We start from the raw sequence: 22,869 nt of genomic DNA on the forward strand, positions 1-22,869 counted from the left end.
CCGTATAGGGCTGCAGATGGGAAAGCCCTGCAGTGTGCGGCTATGCTATTGTAAAGTTGCCAGGGGGGGGCAGAAATCCTTAATTTTTGCGACACCCAGTCCTCAAAGAGAGACATAACTGGTCTGTAGCAGCAGACTTTACATTGGCAGATGTACAATGCCAACAGACGGATGAAGCGCGGATGATTTACCGGTAATCTTTGCTACTTCTGGTCCTATTTTTCCTCGTCCGCTCCTTAACCATAATGCCTCCCCCACACCTTTGAGACACAACCTCCTGGTCCAAATACGGAGTGTGCAAACCTCACACACCATTGTGTGCGTGCTGAAAAGGACAGCGTCCCTTCCAGGCTCCTGACCTACCGAAGCCTGCACCCATGGTTTAGCAGTCCATTTGTAATGACTGGGACGAGGAACAAAGAACTGAGAGAAATGAGCAGGTAAAATTGAAGGCTTTTTCCCTCCAGATCTTTCTTCCTCATTGCAGTCATTAATAATTCATGAGACAAATCAAAGCAGATAAGTTCGGCAGCTTTACTCAAAGATAGACACAGAGGAGCAGATGTACAAGCCCCGTGCGTCACTTTTGCGCCTTTGTTGCGTCACTTCTGTGATGCAGCGGCGGCGTAAAGCTAGCGCCATGCTGTGGGGGATTTACAACAAGACGCATCTAGGAATATGCCTCACGTTGTAAAGCCCTGCGCCACATGAAACCTGCATCAGGTTTCATGTGGGCGTTCCGGCGCAGGGTGGGCGTTCCATCGCAGGAACCCCTCGGAAAAGATTTCACGAAGTCACTTCTCTGACCCTGCTGCGTCAAAACCTTGCACTTGCTTGAAGCAGGCTTAAGGGGTGACGCACCAGGTGGAAGATAGGTCGGGTTGGCACAGTGCTGGAGTTGCGTCGTGCCTGTGACACAGCTCCAGCACTGTGCCAACCTTACTCCTGCAGATGCGACACGCATCTGCCTATCCTTGCGTCATGTCGTGCTGCATTTACAATGCGGCGCATCGGTGGTGGCACAACAATGGCATTGCGTGTCGCACTTTTCTTGGTGCATCCCTGCTGATTTGCAGGGATGTGCCAGGAAACGTAAATCTGCCCAAGAGTCCCTGGTACTGCACCATATAAGAGAACAACCATACGGGAATTAAGGCAAAGATTCTAACAACGAAATTCGGAATATCCAGCTCTATGCTGTGTAGTCTATAGCAAGAGGCAAAGTAATGGTGAGACGCCGAAATTGCAGCTTTGCAAATTTCATGAAGATGTACATTGCTCCAAAAGACTGGCCCTGAACACCAGCTGGTAAGGGACCACCCCCAAAGGGCAAGCTAAGGTAATAGTGGTCCCTATCCACTGCCCAATTGGCACCCCAAAAGACTGAGTAACCCTGGACACCAGTCATCAAGGGTACCTCCAGCAAGGAGCAACCCATGGCAGTGTTGTAGCCTATGCACCTTCTAGTCAACACCCTAGAAGTCTTCTGCCAATGATCAGCGGAGTCAATGGTGGCAAAGAGGTGATAACACTGCCCCAATGGTCAGGACTGGTCTAGATAAACTAGAATGGCCCACTGCACATCTAAGGTGTGCCAGTCTAGTTCATTCTTGGAGGAGGGAGAGGCAAAAAGGGATGAAAGAGCCATTCCTTGGACAGATGATACAAGAAAGCACCATACGATTGATACATATACTTCCTTATTCAGCCGTGCACTAACTCCCTCAGTATGCCTCACATGAATAAAAACCATCAAGAAGGACCCCGTTGTGGTGAGAAACTTGAAATCCACTAAGTCCAGAGGTTCACAGGAATGTGCCTGTGGGACCTAAATAATCATAGGACAATCCTAAATAAGGTGCAATATCTTTACTAGTGGATGGGAGAGAGAAAATATTTTACAATCTTATGGTCATATGTTCTTCCTTATCCTAAACCCACGGGGCTTCCGTAAGGCATAGATCAGTGCCCTTTCAGCCAGTAAGTTGGGAGACTGCTAAGTCTCTTTAGAACCCAGCTAATAGGGACTGGTAGATAGACTGGGGCCTACAAGACAAAGGAGAGTGATGGTGAGCTCCTTACCAGTTCTGGAAGAAGTCTAATACCAGGAGTACAACCTGAGAGTAAAAAGGCATTGGAAATGTTCTAAGGCCTGTGCTAGATGGCTGGGCAATCCCTTATACTGGAGCTACACCTCTCATTCTCAATATTGAAAATGCCAGATTTTGTTGTGCCATGAAACCGTAGGAAAGAGAGGGATGAGAAAAGAGGAAGCCTCCAAGACTGCAAGGTTACTATGGCCTGCAGAATGGGGAACCAACAGTGGCAGGCAGGTCGGTACCAGCAGAATGGGGGTTGCTATGCGAAGTCCAATGTCGGGGATGCGGCGCACAGCTGGCGATGCGTCGGTTCTGAGGAGCTGTGAGGCTGCGATGCGAGTCTATTGTTGTCATCAAGGCTGCAGTCCACGAGATGCAAGAACCTGGGCTGTGAATGTGCCACACTACCGGGGAGATGAGTTGGTTCCGAGAACTGCAGTGGGCAGTGCAGGTATTTCCGATGGGCCAAATCCACCAGCGATGCATCAGTTCTGCTCAGGAATGCGCCGCTCAACAGAGAAGATATGTTGGTTCTGCTGGCATGCACCCTAGGTCCACTTCCCATGGTTCAGGATTCGGGTGGCACCACTTGGCAGGGCAGGCTCACAGATGGCAGAGTTCAGGTGCAGGTGCAAGATAGTTGGAAACCTGCTATGTCCCTTAGGCTTCAGATCAGGGGGTCAGTCAAGTAGCCCTTGGAGTCACTCTGGGTTCTTGGTTCAGTGATGCAGGTCTAGTCCTTCTCACCCAGATAATAAAGTAGCAGGTCAGCACATCAAAGTAGGAGTCCAGCAGAGTGTAGGTCAGCAGAGTGGCAGTGCTTAAGCAGCACAGCAGTCCTTATTTCTGGCAGAGTATCCACAGGCCCAGAAATGTATTGACATGGTGGTGTTTAAGGTCCTTCTTTTATATAAAGTTGTGCCTTTGAAGTAGGGAGAAGCTTCTAGAGACATGCCTTTGAAGTACTCAGAAGCCCTGCCTTTCCTGCACTGGCTCCAAGCAAACTACGGGGGGTATGCAGCCCTTTGTGTGGAGACAGGACACAGCCTATTTAGGTTACTCCTCCCACCTATCCTGCCAGTGATGGCCCACTCAGTCATACCTAAGCTCCCATTGTGTGTGACTGTCTAGGAGGAATAAACAAAGCCTAACTGCCAACTACATCTAGTCATGTGACCAGAAACCAGCTGCAGGCACCAAATGACTAAGTCAAGAAAATATAATCTCACTATAGGGGTTCTTTAAGGAGGAATTATTACCATCCACGGTACCACTCCATATGATCAGAACTCACAAAAAGGTAACCGGATGGTGTATCTACACTACTCACCAGATAAATCCTGTGAGGGTAGAGGGACAGACGCACACATGTGTTAGGACGAGAACCCTCACTCACCCTGAGGTGGCATGCTTCATCATTGGGCTCCCTCTTGCACACTGGGACCGCAAGGACCCAGTGTGGGCTACAACTCCCCCGCAGGAGAGAAGTGTGAGGTGTTTTATGTCATCCAATGCAGGTTTTAAGGGAGGGCAGAGTGCAAAAAAATCAAAATGTGAGTTTAAAACGATCTCCTGGTTGACAGAGTCAATCCATTATTCGTATCCCCAGTGGATAGGTTAAAAACAGCTAAGTGAGAGTAGGGATATGGATGTTCCCTATTAGGATCTGGTCAACATGTTTCTGTCTAGTTAGACCGAAAGGTTCTTGGCATTCCTCAGGACCATTTGCTTCATCACTCTGCTAGAAAATTGTGAGTAAATAATACAAAATTTAAAGCAAATACCATAGTTTACTGGTATGGCATTGATCTGTGATACCAGCGTGTAGTCAGGTCCACAGTCTGCAAGGATATAAGAACACACATCAAAATACAGTGTGCAAATCAAAACGTCCCATTCTCTATAAACCAGCAGTGTCTTCCACCATCACTGTAAAAGTTTATAATTATAGATAAAAAACAAGCAATTGTGTGGAGTCTCACCAATTGGAGACTACTCGTCTACACCGACCTTCTTAAGTCCTTTAGTAGCAGGTCGCAGAACTCTTAAGGTATAAAAAGGTACAGTAGCACATTGTCAGACAAAACAATATTTTAATGGATTCTATCTCAATTCTCCTTGTAGCACCATTCACCTCCTTTCTTACTGTATAGGGAACATCCATATCCCTATTCTCACTTTGCTGTTTTTAACCTATCCACTGGGGACACAAATAAAGGATTGACTTTCTTAACCAGGAGATAGTTTTAAACTTACATTTTGACTTTTTTTGCACTCTGGCCCTCGCTTAAAACCTGCATTGGAAGACATAAAACACCTCACACTCCTCTCCTGCAGGGAAGTTGCGGTCTCAGTGTGCAAGAGGGAACCCAATGATGAAGCATGTCACCTCAGGGTGAGTGAGGGTTCTCGTCTTAACACATGTGTGCGTCTATTCCTTTACCCTCACAGGATTTACCTCGTGAGTAGTGTAGATGCACCATCCGGTTACCTTTTTGGTGAGTTCTAAGACAGGAAAATGCCAATTTTCTGAAAGTACGTTTTTTGAATTTTAATTTAAAATCCAAATTTACCATGGATTTTTTTTTTTTTTTTGGAAACCTTTATTGTGCAACAAAAGCTTACAGGTACGAGCCCACAACCATGCAGGCCGGCCGCGAAATCAAGTAGTAGCACACTAGGCAAAATCAAAACAGCTCAGCAGTCCCTGAGACGAGGAGCAGCAATTATCCGAAACATCACATACTGGAAAAAAGGGGGGACCACTGAGTACAGGATAAGTGAGGTTAATTTTTAAAGTTATAGGTAAGAAGGATCAGACGCAGTCACTTCATCGAGAACACATGGCGGGCAATGATCCCAGCGAATTAGCAACCAAACTAGGCAATAATTAGAGGATCATCAGAAGAACTTGAGGATAATAACAAGCAGTACAATACATACTGGTCAGTACCCGCCCCATGATCGTGGAACATCTTGACTAACGTTAGTGGAGAGACCAACAGCAGAAACAATAAGCAGCGCTACACCTAACCACCAAACTGACCCAAAGGAAAAAGGAAAGAATAAGAAGAGTCAAGAGAGAAAGGAGAAAAATAAGGCCCATAGAACCAAGACGAAACAAAAGACCCACCCCCAAACCCCCCACCCAGCACGCATGCAGAGGCTACGGCCTACCCCTCCCCCCCCCCCAGCAGTGTGCCTGTCGCCCAAAAACCGAGTCCCGAAATATAGACTCAGAAAAGAGAAAAAGGAAAGGAAAAAGAAGAAAGGGGAAGGGAGAAAAAAGAACTAAGAACTGTTGGGAGAGGAGACATGCAATCAAAACGATCTGCTCCCACCACCCACCTGTGCACAATTGGAACCTACGAGAAGAGGAAGTCACTTCAAAGTCAAATACAGGAACATGATGAGGAAGCGATCATACTTGTACAATCGAAAGTACGCCATTTATCCATGCACGAAGTAGTAGTCCGCCAATGCAAGTTATCTCAACCCTGTCCCTGTCTGTCCAGGGCCATAGACACGGAGTGCACATTGAACCAGAAGCGGACGGGCCAGTAGTGAAACGCAAGAACTCCAGGCCACAAATCACGGCACCAGTCATGATGGCCTCGGATCGGACCAGCAAGAAAAAGCAACAGCAGGTAACACGAGCACCGCCCCGCTGACCAAGAAGGGGCACTCGCTCCGCTAGGACAGACATCGGATCCCGGCTCAGCAGGGCAAGGCGAAAAATCGCTGGGAGTCACGGCAAGGCAGGCCCGGACGGACCCCGGCCGGAGTCCCTCCGTCATTTCCACTCCTTGGAAGCGCTCCCGACAAAGCAGAGCAACGGGCATCCAAACCTCCAGACAAGCGACGGCCGTAGTCTCATCAACCTCTGGGAAGGTCTGTGCAGCACAGTTCAGCGGTTGGTCCGCACACGTGGGGGGCGGCTCAGCGAGCCCGTCAAGAAACTCATCATCCGGCCCAGCGGCATTCAACATCATGGACTCACGCCAGGAATTCAAGGCAGCGAGGACGTCGCCAATCGTAGGATCACCCCTACAGTATTCAGCAAACGTGCCGTGCGACAGGCCAGTGTTCCCGTCGACGACGGGTCTGAGATACAGGGCGCTGGCCGCCATCTTGTCAGCACGGCGAGGCCACTGTACACTCCAGCCCCGATCCGGTTGCCAGCGGGGTTCAACGAGAGCCAGCCGGGGACAGTCAACCTCACCAGTGGTGCAGGGAAGCGGGCCACCAAAACATTGGAGGTAGTCGGCGCCTCTGGCCCATGGGCGCCGCCCGCCGAGTCCGGGCGGAGGATTTCAAAATGGCCGGTTGGGAAACAAAGGGGAGACGCGTCTCCCATGCGGTCAACCCCCGTCCGTGGGATGCGGCACCCCGCCACCAGGACCCACCAGGTCCCCGGACCACCAGTCCGGGCCCGGTCAGTCGCCACCGGTCCAACCGCACAGTGGCCTCTTCGGTCGACCCCTCTCCTCCTCCAGGGGCCGGCGCAGGAACTTCGCTCCAGTCGGGAGCCGCAGGCAAGTCCAGGCCCGCCCGCCTCGCAGGCTCCGAAGCGAACAAAGGCACAGCTCAGGATCCGCCGCACCCAGGAGCATCCGGAGCAGGTGGTAAGTATCAGCAATCTGTCATGTTTCCATATTTCCTCGATTACGTCTTCTCGGGGCAGGATAAGGCACAGGATTACTAAAACAGGCGAGAAGGTTGACGGAGCCGAGCTACAACGCGGCCATCACGGTCGCGAGCTTGGCTCCTCCCCTGTGTTAGGATTTTTTTAATTACGATTCCAGATACATCAAACTTGAACAAGTTATATCTTCCTATTTCGAAATTACACTTATGAAATGTAATAAGGCAATCCCAATGTTGAGAGATATAGAATTTGCAGTAGTGACAAAGCCCTAAATGGCACCCAAAAGCCCACTGAAGTGTAACAAACTGTGGCATGAAGTTGTGTTGAGGCACCAAACCCACTTGGATAATTATAATGTGGAGCCGGACTAGTTTATCAGAATGCATTGTAACTCGCCAGAGAGCCACTTCTGGGCGTACATGGTATTTAATGATGTAATCAGTGTTCCGCTTGAACTTTGCTGAAACTGCACACAGTGGCCTGTGAGAAAGGGCGGGGACGCATGAAATGGGTTAGGCCTGAAGAGAACTTTTCCATTCTCTTCAGGCTGTTGCCAGTAGATAGTTATAGTTAGGACTATGTTCCCATAGGAAAAGCGTTTTTTGACTATCCTATAACTTTGGCGCCATGTGACGAATCTTCATGAACTATTCCCCAAAAACGGCCCGGTGATTCTTGTTGCACATGGAAAGTTTCAGGTGATTTGTGAAACGGGGGCTGGCAAAAATGGGGTTGCAAAGGGTGCATTTGTAATATTAATTCCTTTAGGACCTGTCAACACGACTACAGTCCGAATCACTAAATGGAATTACACTACATTTGGCAGAAAGCTAGATTTGGTTACGCAGATTATGCTTTCAGTTATTTGGTGTAAATCCGTTCAGTACTTTTTTTTTATTTAAGAAGAAAAAGATAGCGATATCTCTGGCTGCAGATATTTTGCATAGACATCGCGATTAATTGCGACAACGCGAGCCAAAAGGGATACTGTCAATGGACAGCTGTAAGTTGGATAAAAAGTTGTGGCCATCATTTTATGGCTCGGGAAAGGTTCTCTGGGCTGAAAATGTGTGTGAAATGTTATATAAGGGGTCATGGTTGAGGTACTCTGAACCTGTGTTTGAGAAATGGATGTGCTAATGAGACAAGTAAGGACCCCCTTTTTTGAAATTATGCGCAATATTCACAAAGACGCTGCAACCACCAGCGTGGCCCCCGTTCAACGTCATGACCACGTCGTGACTACCGACATCCAGTGTCACTGCGAACACCGAAGAGACCAAGTAAAAGAGGTTTTCTGGAAAAATCATTACATAAACTCAACTTTTAAGAGCATATTATAAAGAAGTAGTGTCAGAGATTGATTAAAATATGTTCATATATGTGTTTTAGACTTTTGCAAAAATACGTCGCCACAGGGATTGCGAAGACATCGCGTAGATAAAATCAATTAGAAATAAAAAATCACAGTTATTAATCCAGTGAAACAAATAATAATTGATACTTTACTAAAAGGCTCTTCCGTCACGTTTCCCAAACTTTTTGGATAGGTATTGTTTGTACCTAGGAATACAGTCACACTTATACCATACACACAAGCACTTACTTCTGCAAAGTAGAAATCAACAAATGTGTGTTCTCATTCCAGTAAGATTTCATACAGTTATCGGTTGAAGACGGTTAAGGATCAGTCACAGTGGCAAACTTACAGACCCATAAGGTCATTCAACACTTTCCTGAGTGTTGTTTACACTATTATAGTGTAGGAGATACACTATACATTAAGTCATTTAGGTAACACTTACTAATTAGACATTAGAAAGTATTAGAAACTCATATTGAAGGTGTTAAAGGATCTCATGGCTAAGAGGACAACGGTGGCAGAAATATGTTCGGACTCCCATTGTGAGGGTCTGGCCTCCTTCTTTGGCAAGAAGGTACAAGCCATCTGCCGATCTTTTTCGTTGGGTACTACTAACCCAGAGCGGGTCAGATGCATCTTGGGAGACAGTGAGTGTCTTACTATCCTGCCTTCCCTATCTAGCGAGGCCTTTCATTCCCTGAGCCTTAAAATTAAGTCAGGGTCTCCTGCAGACCCGCTGAAACCGGCTCAGCTTAAGAGCATGTCGCCACTATGCCGCACTCCGGTGTTGTCCTTGATCAATCTGTCACTTTCTTCAGGTGTAGTTCCCATTAGATGGAAGCAGGCTGTAGTTACACCTATTTTGAAGAAGGCCACCCTTGACCCCCTTAAACCTGAGAACTACCGCCCTATTTCTTTGCTTCCTTGGGCCACGAAAGTTGCCGAGGCCCATGTGAATGGCATTCTTGCTGACCATCTAACCAGGGCTAACATTCTTGACTCTACCCAGAATGGGGTCCGTGCGGGCCACAGCACGGAGACGGCCCTACTTTCTATGGTCGAACATCTGCGTTCTGTGCTTGATGCGGGTCGGACAGCGGCACTTTTGTTATTAGATCTTAGTGCCGCGTTCGACACGGTCTCGTACAGGATTTTGCTTCAGCGACTTGAGGAAGTGGGTGTCAAGGGCTCTGCCCTTTGCTGGTTCCGATCTTTTCTTGTGGAAAGGTCCTTCCAGGTAGCGATTCCACCAGGCAGGTCCAAATCCTATCCGCTGGACCTGTGGGTCCCACAGGGTTCATCATTGAGTCCCACTCTATTCCATCTTTACGTGAGGCTGCTGGCTGCGGTCGTCAAGCAATGGGGCTTGATGATGGTCTCATATGCAGATGACACGCAGCTGGCGGTCACGTTGAGTGGGGACTCCGATTTTGGAGGCTCCCTGGTTCCGTGACAGGTTACGGGCAGTGGCTAACTGGATGAATTCCAACTGTCTCGAGTTAAATGCCAAGAAGATGGAGGTAATGGTGGTCGGCAAGCAAGCGGAGCTATGGGGCGACAAGTGGTGGCCCTCTGAACTAGGTGTGACCCCCTTCTCCGGCATCAGAGATAAAAAATCTTGGGGTCTGGCTTGACCCAACACTTAGTTTCATCTGTCACACCAAGAAGGTGGCGGCTTCTTGCTATGGCATTATTAGAGGACTTAGGCCTATCCTTAAATTTGTTGATGCCGCCACCAGACAAGTGGTGGTTCAAGCATCAGTGTTGTCCCGGCTTGATTATGCCTGCTCGTTCTTGGCCGGGATCAACCAGTCAGAACTTACCCGGCTGCAGCGAGTTCAAAATGCTGCAGCCAGAGTGGTGATAGGTCTGCCTAGGCGGTGCTCGGCCTCCAAATCTTTGCACTCTCTCCACTGGCTCCCTGTAAATCAGAGGATTAAATTCAAGGTTTTTTGCCTTGCGTTCAAAATCCTCAAGGGTACGTCTCCTCAAATTTTGGAGAATTTGTTGACACCGTATGTTCCCCAGCGAACCCTCAGATCCCTGGGTCAGAATCTGGCGGTGGTGCTGCGCTTCAGGTTGAGCAGAATTGGTGGCCGCTCCTTTCGAGTGCTAGCTGCGAATTGGTGGAACTCTCTCCCTTCTCATATTCGGGCGATTGATGACCTATTTCAGTTTAGACGTGCCATCAAGACCTTTTTATTTGTTTAATTCCCATGTTGTTCCTGTGGCCCCTTTGATTTTCAGTGTTGTGTTGTGTTTGCCTTGTCAAAGTGCCAGGACGCCCCTTTGCTGGGGCAGCTGTGCGCGGTATAAGTAAAAATAACATAACATAACATAACATAACAGTTAGATAAAGGTGTTGTACAAAACACTGGGCTACTCCTCAATAAATCTACAAGTCAGATTCATTCCAAAGGTTACAGAGACTTTCTAGTTAGAAAATAGAATTAAACAAGAAATTGAAATTCACTGTAAAAAGTCAAACCAAAGGTTAGAAGGATGTAATAGTTAGGAAATAGAATTGAAAAAAACCTTAGAAATTCACCCCCCCAAAAAACAAAGGTTACAGGGGCGTTTTAGTTTTGCAGACATTTCACTCGTACAAAACCAGAGTAAGTAAGTCTTTATTGCTTGATTAATTAAAATCTTAGCAGTCCACACAACTATAAAAAAAACATATATAGCACAATTTCATATTTCCTTAAAAACAGGGTTACTATGTTCTACAAAACGACAGTTTAGCTAGTTAAAAATACATATGATAACATTTTTGTGAACTTCATAATTCAGGCAAAGTCTGTGTGAGAGTCCCGGGCTTAGGACCTTGCCTGTGACCATAGGTCTAACGGTCAATTGTTAAATCGTTGCCCGCCAGTCTTAGTGTCTTTGCGTAGCGTGAGCCATGTGCAGTCACCTGGCAGGAGGCTTTGGGCGTGGGTGTTTATACTCAGGTGTCTGCGCTTAGTTTGTACTTCTTTCATAAAGCGGGCAAAACTGCAAGCTAATCTAACATTGGCCCCCTCAAGGCACGCCTTCACTGCTTGTCTACAAAACCGAACCTGCATTTCATTTATATGTAGCTTTATCAACTCTCTCCTCTCCCGGTCTAGAGACTTGCAGATACACAGAAGGTGCAACACGTCTTCTTTGGTTTAGCCACATAGTCTGCAAAGGGTGGATGGAGATGAGTGTTTCCAGGGGGGCACATGGGTTTTGACAGGTAAAATCCCCATCCTCAATGCCAAAAAACTTTTCTTCAGTGTTCCAGAGAAGCTGGTGCCTAGGTACGGTTGTGGTGAACACTTTAAATAACTTTGAATCACAAACCAGCTGTGGGCCCTCTTATTTAAGTCTGCTTGATCTTTTTCAGTAGAGACGAGATTTATCGTCTTATTGACCAGGACTTTGACATTGGTAAAAGAAAGACCAGACTCCCAGATGTTCTCCAGTGCTAACACTCTGATCCCTGATTGAAGATAAGCCATGGCAGGGGAGTTGTTTTTCCTACATATTTCTTTCCATAGGAATGAGTTCAGCGATCCGGCCGCGGCGCTCTTTATTTTGTACCAGTTTTTAACATATGAGCTCTTCCGGTTTATTGCCTGGTTAGGTAATCCGAATTCAAGCCTTAGTTGCGCTGGAAAAGTATATTTTGGAAGCTTAAAATTATACTTAGCGCTTTAGAGACCGTTTTGTCCAGGATTGTTTCATCCTTCCCTTGCATGGCCTCACTGCCGTAGGTTATAGTTGGTAATAGCTTCGCTCGGAGCATTTCAAGCAGCGGGGGCAGGTTTGGACCGGTTATTTTATTTTTAAGATTTTTTAAGGTTATTGCTAGGAGGGTCCCTCGCCTTTGAATTGACTCTTTTTGTTGGTCATACGACCCCTTATTGTCAAAGATTATTCCTAGGTATTTATACTCTTTGACCACTTCGAGTTAGCTGTCGCCCAGCTGCCATTTTGATTGTTTTTTTGTGCTACGCTGGTTGAGCACCATAATTTTCAACTTTTCTAGGTTTATTTTTAACCCATTGTTTGTGGCAAAGTTATTTGTAGTATGAAGTGAGTGCTGTAAGCCGACTTGAGTTTGGCTGATTAGTATCAAGTCATCAGCATACAATAAATTTGAAGGGGTAAGTCACCCAGATTTGGTGCATGATGATAACAGTTATCTAATTCAATTGAGAGGACAGCCACAAAGAGGTTAAATAGGGTTGGGGCAAGGACGCAGCCCTGCTTTAAACCTCTGGTCTTTGAAATCTGCCTGGACAAGATCATGCCTCTCCCCAGATTTATTTGAACCCATGTCTCAGTGTGTAATAAAATAAGTTGATTCAGGAGAGCGGAAAGGGTTTCCCATCGAGCTAGCTTAGACCATAGTTTTACTCTGTCTATGCTGTCAAAAAGCGGCTTTATAGTCAATAAAGCAGACATATAATGGTTGTTTCGTTGCTTTTGTGGAATCTGCTAGGAGCGAGAGGGCCAGAATATTAGTGGTGCTTCCCAAGTTTTCCTGGAACCCTGTATGGTTGATTGGGATTAATGATTTTTCCCTGGTCCATTCCTGTAGTTCGGTCAATATAAGGCCTGCGTAGTAATTTGCCTCAATGTCAATAAGAGCTATAAGCCTATAGTTTTTAGGTCGCTCTTACAGCCTTTTTTATAAATAGGAGAAATAATTGAGCCATTCCACAATTCTGGGATTGTTCCTGTGTCGGTGATGTTCTCAAAGAGTGGTAGTAGTGCACTGGACCAATATTGTGGGTCTTGTTTGCATAATATTGGTGGCAGGCCATTGGGCCCAGGCGCTCCCTCTCGATGGCTTTGCTTAATTCGGCTCTCGGTCATTTTAGGAGAGAAGCTCAGTGGTGATCCATTCGCTTGGAGGGGGCAAGGTGGTTGGGCGACATGATGATCAGCTGTTTTTTGCAGATTACTATGTAGTTCTAAGTTGAAGTAAGTTTGTATTTGTATTTTTTCCAGACGTCCTCCGTTATGTGTGAGTTAATGCCAGGTGCAAATGGGTTCTCAATTCTCTTGACCGTTTGCCAGAATCTTGCGCTGTTATTCATTTTAGCATCGTACAATAATTTAGCCCAGAGTGATTCCGCGTTGTCCTTTTTTGCGCACAAAATAATTTAGTTTTTCCTAATCCCAAGCTTTCTTAGTGGGTCTACAGTTCCGTTAGTCGGGTTGTTTTGGCAGAGGACGCGGATTGCTCTGTTTATGTCCCCACTTATTTGTTTTAGTTCGGCATGCTGACTTGATGAGAGATGGATGCGCTGGCTTGTTTCCGCCCTAATACTTTGTTTTTTCTGGTGCTCTCTTTTTGCTTGATGTGTAGCTACCGAGGGGGCGGATTGACCTAAAGCTTTAGTGAAGGTTTCCCAGGCGTGGACGATGTTTCCTTGGGAAGGTTTAGTTTCCTCCCATCGAGTTTTTGCAGCGGCTGATAGCTTCTCTGGTTCACGTATTTTTCATCTGATTCTCCTGTGTTGGTATCTCATCATTAGGTGGGGGTCTGAATTTGAATATGTCAAGGCGGTGCCCTGGATTCCAAGAGTGAGCTCTTGCTGTTGGTGATCGCTGTGGTCTGACACCCCGATCCTAAAGTCTTGTGTTAAGCCAAAAAGGAGTAGAGCGAGGAAGGTGTAATCGATTGCAGTGTTAACTGAGTTTCTATGGAAGTTTGGGGCTTGGGGTCTGTTCCCTGGCATGCGACCGTTTAGCGCCATCAACGATAAACGTTCCAGCTCTCTCAACAAATCCTTCGAGGTTTTAGTTGGTTTTTCCCCACTTGTAATTATTGTGGGAGAAGATCCCCATGCTCAGTGTTTGTCATCTTCTGGGGTACCTTGATCTGTGCCCACAGCAAGGAACATGTTAAAGTCCCCTGTTATAATGTAACTCGAACCTTCCTCCTCCGTTATTGACTTTGTCAGTTCGAGTATTAGCTGCTTTGCACTGTTCCGCTTACTCTGAGGATGAATATAGATGTTTGCCAGGATTAAGTGCTGTAAGTTGCTTTGGCCCTGCAATTCAAACTGAATAGCCATTATTTAAAGGGATGTAGTGTTTTTGTTTATTCGTTCTTTTCCGGTGGATATAACTTTGATCGAAGCATAGATTGTTAGTCCTCCTTTACAGTGTCCGAAGTTTGAATTTCGGACTGCAGGAAGGTGGTAAGTCTTATAGCCTTGGAGGTGGAGGGGAACCTCCAACCAAGTTTCCTGTAGGAGTACTAAGTCAAAATTTTGAAAATATGACAGTAGTGAGTGATCATTGTTTTTGGTCCCGAGGCTGTTTATGTTCCATGATCAGAGTTTTAAATTCCCTTCATTGTTTCCCTGTTCAATGTTGGGTCATGGGGTATCTGTTCTTAGATTTGTAGTTTTGGATATCCAGGACCAGTCTGTTGGGAGGTGGTTTCCTTCTTGACTCCGTTGACCCCATGTTGTGGGGCTGAGTTTGTTTAGACCGGCTTCCGAGGGACTGCGGGCTCCCTTGAGGACTGAGTTAACGTGAACGCGCCCTCTCGAGCTGCCGGATAGCCTCTTGTCGGGAGCTGGATTATTATGGAGCAGCGGGACCGGATAACCAACTGGTTGGTGCTGATACACTCGGATCCCACAAGATTCTAATTGCGATTCTTCACTAAGGATTCTCTCTGCTAGTTCCGATGTTGCCCATTCTGTCTTAGTTGTCTCTTGGTCCGAGACATGTTTGAAGGTTTGAAATTCTACTGACAGCTGATCTTGGATTCTGATCCCGGCACTTGCGGCCTTGCTCTTCTCTTAAAGATTTCGTTTGTGGTTTTTCCTCTTTGTTGCCCTTGCTGGGGCTTCGCTCTTTGGGGTTAGAGTTTTTACCGGTATTGAGTTGTGAAGGTATAATCGTTTTGATTTTTATTTCTAAGTTGGATTTGACGGGCTGGGGTTGGTGTAGATTGGTATCACATGCTTCTGTGCGTTCACCCTTTGTGGGATCCTTGCTTCCATGTGAGTTAGGCTGATGGCTGCAGATCGCTTTTTCTTGATGATTGATTAGGTGTTGTTTGTGGTCGTTGGGGTGGTCCTCTGCTATTCCTGCTGGGATGTTTGGAGTCTGAGGGTTAGTTAAGTTCTGGTCCAGTTTTTGGACTTTTAAGGTGCCGGATCCTTTGAGCTCCTGCTGAGAGCCGTTCTGGGGATTTGGTACGATTTGAAAGTATGATTTTATAAGTGAGTTCTTTTGCCTCCCTTTCCTCCCTTGCTTCCTTTGCTGCTTAGAGGTTTGCCCGTCGTTCTGCTCAGTCTTTCCTTCTTTGGTAGTTTCTTTGTGCGTTTTTGGGCTACTATTGATAGCCGTCATTAGTTTGAGGTTCTTGATCTCCACACACCCTGCAGATTTGGAAAATGGCTGGTTGAGTGCTCCGTGAGGACTTTTCATTCCTGGTTCCATGTCTCGGCAAGCCTCGTGGGGGTTTGGGGCCGTAGGATGAGTTGCCTCATAATTTGTTCTTTTAGCTGACCCTTTGCCGTTTACAGGTGAGTTGCAGGTGGTGGTTAGATAGGGGTCTTGTGCGGCAGATTCTTGCACCTCCTTATATGCCCGCTTCTTAGTGCCATTTAGACAGTCGGTTACTGGGCCTCTATTGCTGGAATGTGTGTTGTCTCCTTCTAATTTGGAACTTGAGCCTATATTTTTCAGATCGGTGAGGAGGTCGCTCATCACTGTCGGTAGTGTTGCGATTTTTTCCACTATTAGATGGCAAGTACAGCTTGGTGGACGTATGGCCGCTTCGCGTTGGTCTCTTTTTATGAAGTTATTTATGTCTGAAAGCTTGCTGTCGATGCTGGTAATGCGTAGTGCCAGACAGTTGAGAAGGGTGAGCTGAATGTCCATTTTGACAGAATGGTATTCCAGGGCTTTGGTGGAGAGTTGCATGGTGTTTAAAAGGGAGGCCCATATTCCTGTTTCGGTTGGCTGGATGCTAACGTCTGTCTTTTTGGGAGTAGTTCCCGATCCTTGGAGGACCGTTTCTTTTTTATCCTCGGAAATATATGTGGCAACCAATTTTTCCAATTCTTCCTTTGTGAGGGCGGTGATATTGTTACCTGCTTGGGTTATATCGTCGGATTAACCTTCCACGCTAGCCGCCCGGTAGGTTGGCTTGAGTAGGGGTGCTTCTGAATGGAGTTCTGCCAAAGATTGTTTTAAGAGCTTGTTATTTGTACTGTTTCCGGTGGTTGTGTCATCTATCGTCTGAGTGACTGCGATTTCCTGCTTTTTGTCTTTACGGTCCTGATTGGGTTTGTGATTATTGAACTTGTGATAACAATCGGTGAAGTTAAATTTCGGTTGCAGTATAAGAGGCATCGGTCTGGGTGGTTTTGTGTTGGTTTGGTCTTGAAATGGAGTGGTCGTGAGGCCTGTGAAGTGGAATACCTCCGACGTTGGGGCAGAGAAAGTGGGAGGTACTGTAGCTGAGGGGATGCTTGATGTCTGGCAGGACAATACTGTAATTTTGGGCTTTAGGGGGATCTTGGATGGCTCTGTCTGTGATTCTATCAATTCTTCTTGGAAAGACAGGGAGACTGGGAAAGGCATGGTTTCGTAGCGCGGTGGGCTCTGTTCAGACGCACCACCTGTAGCTTTTTCAGGGTGGGTTGGAGGTGGAACGCTGCCTGCCAATGATCCAGTGCTTTCTTTTAGAGCCCCTGTAGTTAAAGCATTCAACATGTTTGTAGAGCTGTGTCTTCTCCCCCTTCATTTGGTTGAAGGTATAAACAGACCAGGAACTGGTGGAGCTGGTAAAACTGGTACATTTTCTGGGTACTGAGGATTTAACGGAGAGGGGAGATTCAGTTGGTTGTAAATTTTAGGTTGCAGTTGTTTTTTTGTGTTTTTTCCCCTGAGGCACTGATTGCTTTTGGGTAGTTATTGCTCCTTTCTCTCTTGGATCCAGGTCAAGGTTTACCAGCATAGTTCCTGGCGTTCCTGGTGTTGCGAGGTCCTTGCGGGCAGCCTTTGCCCTTACAGTCGGAGTGGTTGATATTTGAGAATTGCTATTGGTTGGCTCGTTTGGGCGCTTGGTGTTTTTACTTTTCTGTTTCCTGGTATTGGTGGTGGTTATTATAGCTCGCCTCTCCTTGCCAGACCTCATTGTCGGCTTGGCACCTCCTTCGATGGGCTGAACTGGGGAGATCGGCAAATTACCGGTGGGGTTAGCCTTAGCTGCTTTTTTTCTGATCGTTGATGATGTTTTAACACTGGGTCAGTTTGGCTCCCGATTGGCAGTAGCTTGGTGGCTTGACGGCGATGATGATGTTGTTGGTTTGAGTTAATTATTGGTAGTTGTTGGCATGCCTTACTCCCTGTTAGTGCTACTTTGATGGACTGATGGACTGTTTATTTTTCCTTTCCTTCCTTTTTTTCTTTCCCCGGATTTTTAAGGCTTTTTGGAATTTTTGGTGTTTGTGGAGCTTTTGTTAACTTTGTTGTTACCCTTTGGTGCAGTGGGGGCTGGTTTTTAGTTTTGGTTAAGTAACTTGTTTTTGTTGATTTGTCTTGGTTCGGTTTAGCAGCAATATGGTTTAGTTTGTTTGACGTCCAGAGGGTTTCCTCCCCCTCGGTTTGCTCAGTACTGGTTTACTAGCCAGGCCTTGCTGGGTATTGCTTTTTTCCTTGCTTTTCCTTTCTGGGGTCTCAGCCGCAGCTCAGGTTCTGGGCACCGAGGCTTACATGTATCTAGATTGGCCGGTTTGCCAGATTACCGGGGTTGTCCGGGTTGTCCTGATCCTCTGATCCACAGTTTGTAGCCCTTGCCCCCCTCACCCACCTCTCCCCTGCCTCCTCTGCCACTCGGGGCGGGGGTGGGGGGTATGGGACTTGAGCTAACTATAAATCGTGCCCCTGCAATGCATTATTATGATCTCTCATATTACAGAACTCATGACAAGGTCAGTGACATCACTGATGACATCTCACATGTGAATCAGTCCCTGAGTTTCTATCACAGTTTAGAGTGAGCAATGTATGAATAGGCATTTATATAGCGCACTACTTACCCGGAGGGTCCCAAGGCGCTTCGACCGCTGCAAAACCCTTCCTGGCTTCCCTGAGAGATGGTCCCTTAATGGGTATCTCCAGGGTGAGACCAGGCATCTCCGGCGGTCCCGTTAGTGAAGATGAGGCAAGCTAATGCCCAGAGTTGCTGATCAGAGTGGGCACCGAGGCGAGAGAATTATCGAGTCCGCTGACCCTGGTCCAGAAACCTGCCGCGCCGGGAATCGAACCCTGGTCCCGGGCCGTCCTCTGCTCTCGGGTCTGCCGCCTCTAACCAGTGAGCCACAGTGAGGATACCCGAGTTAGGCCGTGTAGCAAATGATTCGTGATATGATCACGTTTTCGTTGTTCTATATAATTATGATTTTGTAAATATAATATTGCCTTTTGCTTTTTAGAAACCATTTTAACCTGGGGGATAATTATACAAGACTGACTGATACCGAATATTCGCAATATTATTACATCAATCTTTCCGAACTCTCGTGCTTTTAAATAAAATTTAACCGTGTGCCTCCGTCCATGCCGCCGATCTTCCTTTTTATTTCCCGTATCCTCGTTGGATAGTTTCAGTGTCTTTTCCATAATTATTAAAAACAGAAAGCCGCCTCCGCCCCCAATCGCTGTATGGAGTACCATACTGCTGTATTCTCTTTAGAAGACGATTCTCTGCTTTGCATCATAAAACCTGCACACCTGTTTTAAGCAGTTTGCATGACGCAAACTCTCGCGCCAGAGTCCTCCCATCTAGAACGCCTTGCATTCCCATGGCAGTGTGTATTGGGGGCAACAGGAACATCACAGCTGCACTATATTGCCTCATCGTGAACGGGACATTCTCCCTCCCTGTCTGTCCGGGGTTTACGACAGATCAGCTGACGGGATCTTGAGGAACTGTAAAAATTATATATGACCTTTAAGGGGCTACTAATCTAAATGCACCTAATGGGACTTTAAAATGCGTTTCCCAAAAATGGATTCCTTATGCCCAGAACACCCGCCCAACACAATGCACTCAGTGACCTAGCTCATGTTTTAGTGAAACGTGAGTTTAATGACAAAATAAATACCCTTAATTTATCCGTCTCAGTCCTAAACTACATATTTGATGCAATCCATTCCGTTAAAAGCTCAATGGCACCCTGCCGGGCGGTGCCGGGAAATGCCGGACCGGTGATCGGGTTTCAAGATGACTTGAGCGCGAGTAGTATCTGTCAAAGGATGGCAGGGGACCAGATCCAGGCTTGTGATGGAGGGGGGCTTGGACACCCTGGACTGCGAAGTTCACCGGCTCAGGTATAAATAAAGTGCGTGCGTCGCTGTGAAATTCTGTGCCGTCCTGCCCCGTGCATAAATGATAAACAAGACATGGTACAGACTGGAATATTCCAAAGCCGCATGATTACCAGCCAGATGGGTACTAGAATAACACACCAGCCACGGACAGCTGCGTGGGAAACTTGAAAACAGATACCGTCACCGCAGTTAATACCCGGTTCGGTTACTTACCGTTCAACTACATTATCCCAGATTCCCTACCCCTGTTCTCAGCGCAGTCAATACAAAAAGAGACATACCAACGCCAAGCTGGCCATATAAATGCTGAAAATATTCTAAAATACATCATATTTATTCAGTGAATATATCTGTTCTTTTAACCTGAAACAACCACCTTCAAGTAATGATCCAAAGAAAGATTTTGAGCACCAACATTCTCAATCCTGTAGTGCTTTATAAAGGTACCAATAAAAACCCTGGTCAATCAATCAGTCACCCAATCAGGATTTGTAAGCATGCTCATCACCTGAGAGGGAAGCCAGGTCCAGGCTGCTCAGGGGCTGCAGTCGAAAATCCAGGTCCTGAGTCCCCTTCTGAAGTTCTGGAGAGATGGCGAGAGCCGAAGGCTGTTCCAGGACTTTGCGGCGAGGTAGGAGTAGGAACAACCTCCACTGTTGCTGTGGCGGATGCGGAGTGTGCATGAGGGAGAGCGAGGCGGAGCGCAGCGCTCTGGTGGGGAGGTGAAAGCTCAGGCTGTGGTTGATGTACACTGGTAGTATGTAGCAGCAAGCCTTGTAGCCGCACTATAAGTCTTATTAAGAGGAATCCCTGAAGCGCCACCAAGGAAACTGGAAAACAGATCCCGTCACCGCAGTTAATGCCCGGTTCGGTTACTTACCGTTCAACTACATTATCCCTACCCCTGTTCTCAGCGCAGTCAATACAAAAAGAGACATACCAACGCCAAGCTGGCCATATAAATGCTGAAAATATTCACCAAATACATAATATTTATTCAGTGAATATATCTGTTCTTTTAACCTGAAACAACTACCTTCAAGTAATGATCCAAAGAAAGATTTTGAGCACCAAAATTCTCAATCCTGTAGTACTTTATAAAGGTACCAATAAAAGCCCTGGTCAATCAATCAGTCACTCAATCAGGATTTGTAAAGCATGCTAATCACCTGAGAGGGAAGCCAGGTCCAGGCTGCTCAGGGGCTGCAGTCGAAAATCCAGGTCTTGAGTCCCCTTCTGAAGTTCTGGAGAGATGGCGAGGGCCGAAGGCTGTTCCAGGACTTTGCGGGAGAAGGAAGGAGAAGGAACAACCTCCATTGTTGCTGTGGCGGATGCGGGGTGTGCATGAGGGAGAGCGAGGAGGAGCGCAGGGCTCTGGTGGGGAGGTGAAAGCTCAGGCTGTGGTTGATGTACACTGGTAGTACGTAGCAGCAAGCCATGTAGCCGCACTATAAGTCTCATTAAGAGGAACTCCCTGAAGCGCCACCAAGGAAACTGCCATCCTTCTTGTAGACCTGCCCTGTATTCTGTTAGGAATAGGAATGTCGTCCATCAGTGTGTAGACCTTAATGGCAGTGAAACAAATCCATCTACGTTTGGCCATACAGGACACTTTATGTCCCTGGTTAGACCCTTCAAAGTAACGAACAAGTGATGAGACTTTCTAAAAGACTGTGAATGTTCCAGATAAATGGACACAACACATTTCACATCCAATAATCAAAACAATCAAAATGTTATTCTTCCCCGGAAGAAAGTGAAGGAAAAAACTGGAAGTCTTATTTCTTATTCCTGATGCACCCTGGAGTCCTCCTTCATATGAACATCTGGGTTAGGTTTGAGAATTATGCCATAATCTAACAAAATAAAAATAGGGGCTTCTACAACAAAGACCCCAACTCCGGAATCCTTCTGAAAGATGTGGTACCTGCTATGAAGGCCAACTTGATAGAGAAATACTTAGGATCTATAGAGGAAAGAGGCTCCAAAAGAGCTCCTTGCAAAGATTTCAATACTAGAGGGAGATCCTAAGGAGGGACCACAGTCCAAACAATCGGTCTTGAGATAGAAGTACTCCTCAGTAATCTCTATTCTAGATCCTCATATTTGTCAAAAACTCTCGAAGAACGTCTGAATGCCTTAATTGCTGCCCACTGAGCTCTTAAGGAGTAGATAGCCAAATTATTTTAGAACCCATCTTGCAGAAACTGCAGAATGGAAATTATATCATATTGTGTTTGATAAAGGGATATAACTGAACCCCAAGACTGAAAATGTCTCTAATGCTTATCATAAGCCTTAAGAAAGGCAGGGCGCCAAATCCCCGAGCAGCTGTAGCTAAGTGCTTCGGTATTTTTCCACTCTCTGACTCAACCCTTTCAAACTCCAGACTGAGAGAGACATTTTTGAAAGTGGAAGACACCCCAGTGCACTAAGGGAAAACGGGGAGAGACGAATTTTCCAGGGAGGAGCCAGGGCCACGTTATTCAGAAGTGGTAACCATATTTTCCAAGTCCAAATGGATGAACAGTAATTACTTCCACTTCCAGATTTTGGAAAGAAGTTGAGGGATAAGAGGAAAGGTAGGAAAAGCCTAAAGCAGATAAGGATCTCATGGTATAGGTGACCATCCCCACCCAAGGTTCCTGGCGCAGGAAATAGGGAAAATAATCTCCACAGTGGAGTGTCTTCAGGGGAAGCAAACATATCTATGAAGGGATTCCCAAACTTCTGACATATTAGAGAAAACACCAGTGGAGTTAAGGAAAGGTTTTGAGAGGACAGGAAGACTCTGCTCAATCTGTCTACTGTTTCATTGTCCTTTACACAAATGTGTATTGAAAAACAGAAAGTAAGTTTCTGCCAATGCTCCAATTTTCACAACTGTCAGATGGAGAGTGAGGATTGAGATCCTCCTTGTCTTTTGATGTAATAGATTGTACAGTACTAACCTGCTGGACAAAAACATGTTGTTGCACCGGGTAGGGTATGAAGTGTTGCAGCGCTAGATGTATCACTGTTAGTTCTTTCCAGTTGGAGGATCTTTTCTTTTCTTTGATCTTCCATCTCATCTGAATTGACATAGAGAACAATGTGGCTCCCCATTTTGCCAAGTTAGCATCTGTTGTCACAATCTATGGAGATCCTGCTCGAAGAATAAACAGTTTCTGTAGAGAGTGGGTGTCCATCTACCATCTTAGGGATGATTTGACTTGCAGACTTTAAGGAATCTCCTTCTCTAAGGACATCCAGTGTCTGAGAAGATAAGTTAGTAAAGTTCTGAGATGCTGTCTGGCCCAGGGTACTAGGAATCAAAGAATGACTCATTGTTCTAAGCTTTTAGCCAAAGGTGAGTGTCTGCCTGTTTCATCAAAAGGAGTTGAGCCGGCATTGTTCCTACTGTGACTGCTCTT

Source organism: Lissotriton vulgaris, chromosome 5 (assembly GCF_964263255.1).
Source record: "Lissotriton vulgaris chromosome 5, aLisVul1.2, whole genome shotgun sequence".
Classification (NCBI taxonomy): domain Eukaryota; kingdom Metazoa; phylum Chordata; class Amphibia; order Caudata; family Salamandridae; genus Lissotriton; species Lissotriton vulgaris.